Raw genomic sequence first — 9,647 nt, forward strand, 5'->3', positions numbered from 1 at the left:
GTCACATTACATCTACATAGTACTAAAAGGACTGCAGAAAGATTATAAATATTTCTACCTAGAACAGACGTCAGCAGCCTTGGTCCAGGACAGTCACAGCCAAGCAAGTTTTATAGGAGGCTTTTAATGGACAGTTTAATGGTTTCAAACCCCTTACAAGCCTAGCTGCAACAGGCTAAACAATAACCTCTCCCTTGTATTTTCTCTTCTCGCTGAGAAAATATGATGAGATACTTTGGCAAGATAAAACAGAGGAATCTTACGCCCTGAAGAAATAAGGTCCTACCCACGAAAAAACAATCAGTACCTCCCTACATGCTGCACAAGGCCTGACAGCATTTAGAAATGGTATTGAAAGACAGACTCTAAGCAACAGACAACTGGGAAGAAGAAAGTGACATGGTGTGTAGTGGTGAATTGACTGGCAGCTCTCTCTGTGCACCAGTCTTATTACCGCACCTGGCTCATGGAAAATGGAATTAAGCACATACCGGTCAGTGAGCATTAGAGAAGGGCTGTCTAAATCCTCACTCTTGGCTCCACGGTGTATTTTTCTGAAGCCCTTATCACCTTGGAGTCCTAGGCCAGGCAGAGACACACTGGCCTTGAGAGTGCCTCAGCTTTGTTCTCTGTCTCTGAGAACCTCCCATTTCAACCTTTGAGACAAGGCTGAAATCTATTTTGTGGATTTCCTGAGGCTGTGATTAGGAAGGAAGGCTGAAGCTCAGCAAAGTACTTATTATCTTTGGCTCCAGTACCTTCTTTTAAACCCTCTCAGCTGCAGAATAGCAAACACGAGTATAATAACACATAGCCCTGTACTACATCGAAACCATAAATACACAATATTGTTTACTGCTCTGTTTGTTTTATAGCACATGGCTTTTGCAAACAAACTATTAAACAAGAAAGGTTCATTTTTCTGTCAATACTTATGGGGTCTCGAGTGGTCAAATAATATTACAACTATAAAAAAAAAGACCAGGAAACTTTGAAATTACTATTGTTCAATTGTTATACTGTACAATCAAAGCTCTGGGATTAGTCTGAAAGGTTCAGAAGATCTGATTTAAAAGCAAGACCTCAGTGCAACAATTAAGACGTGGACTCCAAAGCCCATATAAAAAATCTGATAATATTATATTAGAAAATTTCAGATACTTTATTTTAGCTAAAAAAGAAAATAAATGTTGCAATATTTACAAACAGGTTTAAAAACTCAATGAAGTATTATTATTTTCTCAGATGAGAGACCCACTCTATACTGAAGAAAAGATTATTCCCCCTGGATGGGCCGAGGCAGAATACCGATTAGGACCCAAAGATTTAAAGACTTTCCAGCATCTGACCAGTCCATCTGTATTTGTTAATACATAAGATTATTACAATTCTACAGACAATGCTAATACAATAATCTGAGGATAAGTGTTTGCACTGATAGAAAAGGGTCACTGCATTAACACCTTCAACAGCTTAGGGAAAACAACTCCGTTCAGACAGACAAAAATTCAAAGCATAATTCTCATACCACACATACAGCATATTTGCAAGAGGATGCGAATGAAGAGGTAATATATAAAAGCATGAGCTCGATGCAGTAAAGACACACAAAGGGAATTCTGTTATTCAAGTTTTAAATCTAAGATTTTTCTAAAGGGTGCAGCAAAAAAAAAATTCCCTGGACTTACAGGATATGGAAGAATCATTTGCTTAAAAAATATTATTTGACCACTTCATTTTTCATCAGCACTAAATCTGTCAGTACACTACTCACCTTTGTGTGCTCAGTGCAGAAGATGAACATAATAATTGTACTGTAGTTATTCACAAATAACAAAACCTCTGAAAGCCCAGGCTCAAAGATCAACCTTTTCATATCTTGAGCACTCAAGAGAACCGGATTAAAAGTCAACACCACCCAGTTTTTAATGCAGCAGGAGCTCCAACAGGTCAGGTTACTGAAACTACACAAACTTCTCTTTTTTCTTCCAAGTGTTTGGACATTGTGACATGCATGTAAACATAATCAGGAGTTATCTTTTTTGACTACTTAAAAGAAAACAGTAAACCAAGAAATTTTCATTATTAGGCAATTATTTCCCTTATTCTCTTCCCTTATTTCCCCTTTATCTACCAGTTATTTGACACATTGTACCAAGCACGTAAACATTACAGAAGAATTATTTTATCATTTTTACTTTTTAAAGTAATAAATTTACCTTATTAAGCAATCAGAACAGAATCCTAAAACTCTGCAAATTCCTTATCAACATCACATGTATGACACAGAAACTATTAACTATTTATTACTCTTACTCTCCGCATACATACACAATATGTGAAGCAGAATGTTCTAATAATTTTCAACTTATGAACAATCATAAGTAAAACCATAATAAAAATAAGAATTTCAGTTTAAAGAAATTTAATAGAAAGAAAAAAATACTTTCAGCTAGGCTTTGTCATTTGGCAGGTAATTGCCAAAATAATCCAGTAAGCATGAGAGTTTTTGCCATTTTTTTACTTCCAATCTGACACAAAATGTCCCGTGATAAACGTGCAAGGCAAAGTCCAGCTGGGCTACATTGAAACTGTGCTCCTCATTGCCCTTACTATAGAATAGCAGCAAACATTACTGCTCCTACTTTTAAATTGTTTTTCACAGCCAAGTGGGATTTTCCTGAAACAAATCCAGCAGAATGTCAACCCCAAGCAGCAGTCCCCTGTAGGAGCTGAGCGCTACCCCTCGGCCAATGAGTTCAGAAGTGCACCGTATGAGACAGGACTTCCGTTCTCCAACAACTGCCTGCCTCAGGGCAGATTTCAGGGAGGCCATTTTCCAACAGGCAGCACAGAGAAGGGGGACACTCTCTGAAAGCAGAGAATAGGGAATCCCAGGAGAAACTTGCTGTGCTGAATATGAAGGGCAAGATTACACCAGGTATTATAGTGACCTCTTTAAATCTTCTGTTGCACCTGTCTCAAGACAACCAATTAATTACCAGAACAATAGCTAGGATCTTTCCATGTGAATAATACTTAGGGTGGGTTGACAAAAGCAGCTTATTATAAAGCTATGCAGCGTGCCTTGCAAAGATGAAGGTTGTTCTCAGGTGAATAGAAAGAACTTCAGAGTGCTGGGATATAAAATGTACAGTATGGCTTCTGATAAATTATCTGTGTTATTTACTCATTTCAGCTGGAATTATCAGAAGACGGAAGGCCAAAGAATATAGAAGACTGCAAAATAAACAGATGATTTGTCAACCAATGCCAATGACATGATTAAGTTCACCAATGATGTGTGAAACTTTTTTCGTAACGCACTAGGTATTAAGGCATCTAGGGCAAAAATGGAATGAAATGTATTCTAAAAGGAAAAACGTCAGCAGACCTCAAATGTTATTACTTTTCAATAACTGATTTTTAGTTTCATTTAGTGTTTGGTGCCAAAGGTAGCATTTGGAAACTGGGAAACTGACATGCCATACTTTCATTTACACACACCCCTGCTTGAAGTTCATTATGTGTATAGCAGGAAACATGACAATTAACAGCTCTGGGCAGCTACTGTAAATGTCTTTATTGCTCTCAAAATATATTCTAACAAGCATGTTTTCCAACTTTGTTCATCTGATTGCATTATACTTATACCCTTTCACCTTGAATGCTCCATACAGTATACAGTATAAGAAGCAATCTGCATTCCAACATTCACAGGGTTCAGTTTATGATAAGATAAACCAGGTTAGGTACAAATGTCTGACATCTAATAGGGCTTTAAAACATAAAATTGCTTATCGAGCTTTTGAATCTAATGATACCCTTAGTTGGTAAAATAAAATATGTCATGTGAAACAGTTCCAGAATCTAGTTCAAACATGTCTGAAATATATACTGTAAGCAGAATTAAAATGAATTGAAAGGTAAACTGTTGTCTCTAAACATTCTCTTGCTAAGTGTAAAGAGTTAATTTCTGCATGTTGTACTACAGTAGTTAGGTATAATCCCTCACAGAGAGAAGAGTAGTGATTAGATCCCTAACCTTCATGTTGCAGCTGTTCTGTGGCCTCACACTGATTCCAGTACTGCCTTAAAAGTCTAAAAAGAGTCAATTGATCCAGGGCACTGGGGATGTCACTGAGCTCTTGCCTCATGCCAGGAATGTGCCCACAGAGATGCTCTGCTTTCTGATACAGAAAGTTCTCACACACTGTGAAATGGTTTGCTTTTAAAAACAACCACACTCACACTCAAGCAAAGGTTTCCTCTGAAGAACCCAGGATGACCTAACGAATGTTTATTAAACTGAGAACTACCGCAGCATGAACATAACTTAGACTATTATAAATGAAACTGCAAGGAGGAGAAATAACCTGGGAAGTTAATTTCTTCTAAATTCTGGACTGCCTCCAGCGGATTATGCCCATTTTGTTAAAAACCAAAAAAATCTTAGTTAACCAACCAATGGCACAGTATTAATTACTGACTGAACATGCAGAATAGTTCAGGCAACAGGTTTCATGGGAAGCAAGAGACAGTGTGGATCTGAATGCAGTCCTATTGCAAGAAATATTTTTAAATGGCCTAATAGCACTTGACCAAACCAGATGGGGGGAAAAAATATCTGGAAACATTGTGCTTTTTCAAACCTCATACACATTCCACAGGTTTAACGTCCACATGGCTTCTACAGAAAATTCTACTGCAATCTCCCCTCTGGTTAGTCAGCTTTCTTAAATTCTTATATTTAATTAACAGTAGGTAGGACTGCTGTTACACATTCAACATTTAAGTGTTTTAAAGCGCCGAATAAGTCAACTGCAAGCTCCAAGGCTACATTGCAGTAATCATTGTAAGAGAGCGAGCCTCTTAATAACTTTCTCGATTCCAGTTACTCTTGACGTGCATCGGACTTTCCTACTTTGGAGACGACCTAACCCTCTCCCACCTGTTCACTGCTGTATCTGATTTTGAGAGCTGGGCAACAGACTCTGTGATTACTACTCCACGTCAGAATTCAGCTCTCATTGCTGCACAACTGTAAATAAGTGTTATCATGCGCCCTAGCAAATACCGTAGCTACTGTACAAGTCCTGGAGTTACGATAAATACATTGGGAACCACCAGCAACTGTTACGTAAACAGCTGAAGAAACGAACAGTGGATGTTTAATCACATGTTGATTCATTACCCTTTGCTAAGAAAGAAAAGCGGAACATCTCATGCCTTCCAATTGTGCTTAAAGAAATGTGCAAAAAAAACATCCAAAAATAATAGCCAATCAATAATATCACTTGAAGGGTCACCGGTTTACGTCTTAGCTGAACCATACAGGTAACAACCAAAAAGTATGAAGGCATATTCTTGTTTACGGTAAGTTTACTTACAGGTTGAAAGACTTTGTTGACGTTTTCTTGCTTCCTCCTCTATTGACAGCTTGTAAGTGCAACCTACCTCCCTTGACGGACCCGGAAGCACCGGTCGTTTGATTAGCGTAAATACGGGCCAATAGAAACCCATAACTGACAGAGTAGCCATATTCATCCGGAAATGACTAGCCAATAAGTTCCTGGAAATCATTGTTCCTAACACTTCAGATAAAAAAAGAGACCTCCAGTGTATACTGTATGAATCATAGAAGAATAAGATAGGGTTCGTCTTTAATACCGTTTTTTTTTATTTTATACATTAAGAGACTTGCATCATACAGATAAGCATACATCAATTCATAAATTACCCACAGTTTGTCTTTAGGTTTGACAAAAACACTTATAGTATTAATATACGACTAAACCAATTTTATGCAACAGACATCCTAATATGCTGTAGCAAATTTGTTTTCATGGATACCAAAATGAAGATTTATTATAATTAATGTATATCATTAAAACATGAGAGCAGCATACACAGATCAACACCTGAAGTACTATATTTAAAGGTGTAGTGATCTACATGGGGCTTCATTCTGTAGTAAAGTTTCTGGGACACTTCTTTTTTTTGTTCAGTTCTGCTAATCAAATTCTGTTACTTTTAGTTGGGGTCTTTCAATAATCATTCTCACTCTAGCTCAACAGACAGGGTGTTCTGAGTGGACAGGGAGACCTGGAGTCACTGTGATAGGCAGGTGATTTACAGTAGAATTGACCATGGTGTCTGATAGCTCAGAGTGATGAATAATACCCTGTGTCCTGCATCTGCGTGCTGACGAGGTGCGAACAGACACAGACCTCCCTTCCTCATTTGGAATGCTTTCCCGATGTTCGCTGCATTAAGGCCAAAGCTGGGGTTGTTGAGTTAAACCGTTGTCAACACTCCAGGCTTGTGGTTGCTGGGGCACTTTTGGATGCCAGCGTTCCAGTCGCCAGATGCTAAACTATCAGCTGAATGGTGATCTGAATTCTCTGTGTCTGTAAGGATGAAAGTGGGTTTTTGTAAGTAGCTCACTGGTTACAGTGCAGGGCTACAGCGTGTTTAGTGCTGAGCTGTGGTGTATTAATGATTGAAATACACTAAGGATACACGGTATAGCTAAACAATTAAAGGACTGCTCTGTAGTGTGCGTAGTAATTAATTGCTTACTTGGCTCTAATGTGTTCCATAACGCAATGGCTATAGAGCTCGATTGGAGCTTATTAAGTAGCTCAATGGTTACAGTGGTACATTATGCTGCAGTGTTAAAGTAGCCCAGGGGTAATGTTAGAGTGTCGAGCTGCAGTATAGATAGAGGTGAGATTGAATAATTCAGAGTATAGAATGCGACACAGCAGGTCATAAGTTATTTATTAACTAATAGTGCTGATCATTGGGACTTTGGGTCGCCCAAGGCGTAAGGAGAGAACTGAATATTCAAGTGAAGGTCAGGCCTCAGTGTTCCTTCCACTTGCACACATTGTCTGTTCAGTGAGAGGCTCCTTCACTGCAGTGGCAGCCACAGATTGACTTTGACTGTGACACGGAAGTGCCTTTGGGAACCTCTCCAGCTCAGGCCCATTACTGACATCAGAGTGTGATCGCTGTCTAAAAGAAATTCCCTTGGGAACCTGACCCAGCCGGGCGTCAGTGCTTGGCTTGCTTTCTGCTGGCACCATGCCTCAGTGATGTCTGTGCAAGGAGAGCTTGTCGCGGTCTGTATGTGAGTGTGAGTGCGTGTACTGTATGTGTGGCGGGGGTGGTCACAGTCTGCTTCTGTGTGGTGGGTGAAAAGCCGTTTTTATAAACAGCAAGGTCAACAGCCCGTGCTAACAAGGCTCTCTTTTGAAGGCCTGGAGCTGCTGAGCAGACATACTGGCACATGCAAAGCCAAATACATACTGTGTGCACACTGCACACACAAACACTTTGTGTTCTGGTAAAATCATAAACTGTTTTTAACAGGAGGCGTAGACCCAGGGACCTTCAGAACATCTTCTTGAGCATAACTCAAATTTTGGAATTGTGGAGGTATTTTTAGGGCAGTTCTTATCTTTACGAGTGAGAAGCATTAATTCGGAATACATTTTTTGAGGCTTGGTACAAAATAACCATTCTCAAGCCACAGTGATTAATACTGCCACTAGAGGGCACTAAATGACAACAAACAACCATGATACCTTTTTGCAACTGGAGTTTATTTTAAATTATTTATGACTCAAATGGCTTTTAAATATTTAATAGGAACTTTAATTTTTTGGAACTAAACCTGCTTATATAGTGTATTAACATGTCTTCAGTGTTTTCAAAGTTTTGTATTTTGGATATAAATACATACACTGGAAAATATTACAAGTCATTACAATAACATAAAAAATTACAAAGCAAGCAATAGCAAGCATGTAAGGGCAGTGCGGATATGCGTGTAATAGCAATAATGTAGACACCATATTGATAGGTGTTTCATATTCACAGTGAATAACTGCAACAAGCAAATTACATTACAAAATTAAAAATGAAAACATTACTGTGATACAGTGTAAAAATGACTGAAGGATGTAGTTAAATGCTGAGATGTTCCAGGAGGTTCATTGACAGGGAAAAAAGAGGGAAGGGAGAGAGGAAAACTTTAAGATAGTTTAAGGAGTAAAGAGTGTAGCGAGGAGGAAATGGCACAAACCAGGCAGAAATACAGGAGTAGATATGAGAATCAGAGGGTGAAAGATTTGAGCATTTTTAACAAAAAAATATAAAAATGAGAATCAATGGAAAGAGATGAGAGTATTTGCAAGCTAGTGTAGAGAGACCCCTGACAGGACTCTGGAGAGCACCATTTGAAAGAGAGCAAGGCACAGTTAGCCTAGCCCTAGGCCTTATACAGTATATTGTATGCAATCAGTGAGATAAGAACACCAGGTGTGAGCAGAGCTTGGATCTCCCACATTGTTGAGTTGAGTGATCCACAGTGTTGAAGGCAACAGAGGGAGGATTAAGACAGAGAAGTTGGTGGTTGCAGAAGCTGAATGAACACAATCATGAGAAGAAAAGATAGCAGTTTCAAGAGTGATGAGGGAAAACCAGGCTGGAGATGGTGAAGAAGCAAGTGCCGCAGGAGGAAGGCGGAGAGCTGGCAATGCACAGCACACTCAAGGCTTTTTAGAGAGAAGGGATCAAAGGCAGACAGTACAATAGTCCTGAAAGGCTGAGGGTTCAAGAGCAGAGTTGTTTAAGTGAGGTACGCTGCAGATCTGTTTCAAAGCAGATGGAACACAGCCCAAGAGTAGAAATGTGTTAGAGGGAGAAGAAATATAGGGAAGAACAGGGGCAGCAGCCTGGAAGAGACAAGTAGGGGAGAAGTCCTGAATGCCAGTGGTACAGTAGGTCTACAGCCCTGGAGCAATGAGACCGAGAGTGGTGTGAGGGAGGAGCAGGTGGTGAGTAATAGAATAGAGGGCTGAGAATAGAGGATATGAAGTGTTGGAGTGCTCATGAAAAATCTGAGATTGTGGAGGAGAAATAGGAGGAGAAATTTGGATAAAGGGAACTGAGAAAGGAGTAGAAAGTTAAGAAGATCTTATGGGAATTGTTGGTGATCAAATGTGCGCATTAGGCAGATGTACAGTAAGTGACCAAGAGAAAGATGAGAAAGGATGCAGAGGTGGAGGTTAATTGAGACAGAGAGTGGAGGCTACAATAGAAGAATACAGTGAAGGCTGATGAAGATAGAAGACATGGGAGATAGGGAAGGAATCTCAACCGAGACCAGAATAATCAGGAGGGCTCAGAGTGAGCAAAATATCTTTCTTCTTGTACTGTATATTGAATTATTTGTAGTCCAGACTTATTTATTTACTTACTATAGTACAAGTTAATGTGTTTTTAAAATTTAAGCTAAATAAAAACTAAAGCTTTAGAACATTCTGCTACTAATGATTTGGAGTATCATATACTGTATCTGTGTATTTTCTGCTGCAGGCTATATCCCAACTATACCATATTCATGCCCAAGCTTTCTTAGACTTACACTTCTTAAACTAAAATATGCACTCTCTGCTTTCTCCTGAGTGCAAAAACTGGTTTGCCTTTGCCCATTATAGGAGTATGAGAACACTCTGCAGAAGTCTGGTCCATTCGTTCTGTTGGTCCTCCTTCTGGACTGGCACTACCTTTCTACCTCTCTTCCTCCTGGCTGGTGACACAAGAACAGCTCTGTTCCTAAGCCCCAGCCAGCCCAC

At 39.4% G+C, this 9,647-nt stretch overlaps 1 protein-coding gene across 3 annotated transcripts in view; it reads right to left on the minus strand.

Moving 5' to 3' along the window:
- ppip5k1a (diphosphoinositol pentakisphosphate kinase 1a) overlaps positions 1–5,464 on the minus strand; it is a 40,930-nt gene extending 35,466 nt beyond the window's left edge. For all 3 annotated transcript variants that reach the window (XM_088920700.1, XM_088920699.1, XM_088920701.1), the window contains exon 1: positions 5,391–5,464. The gene's annotated coding sequence lies outside the window, so the exon portion shown is untranslated. The remainder of the gene's footprint in view (positions 1–5,390) is intronic.
- Positions 5,465–9,647: the final 4,183 nt, after the last annotated feature.

The sequence above is a fragment of the Atractosteus spatula genome, chromosome 7 (genome assembly GCF_055471065.1).
Source record: "Atractosteus spatula isolate fAtrSpa1 chromosome 7, fAtrSpa1.hap1, whole genome shotgun sequence".
NCBI classification, from domain to species: Eukaryota; Metazoa; Chordata; class Actinopteri; order Semionotiformes; family Lepisosteidae; genus Atractosteus; species Atractosteus spatula.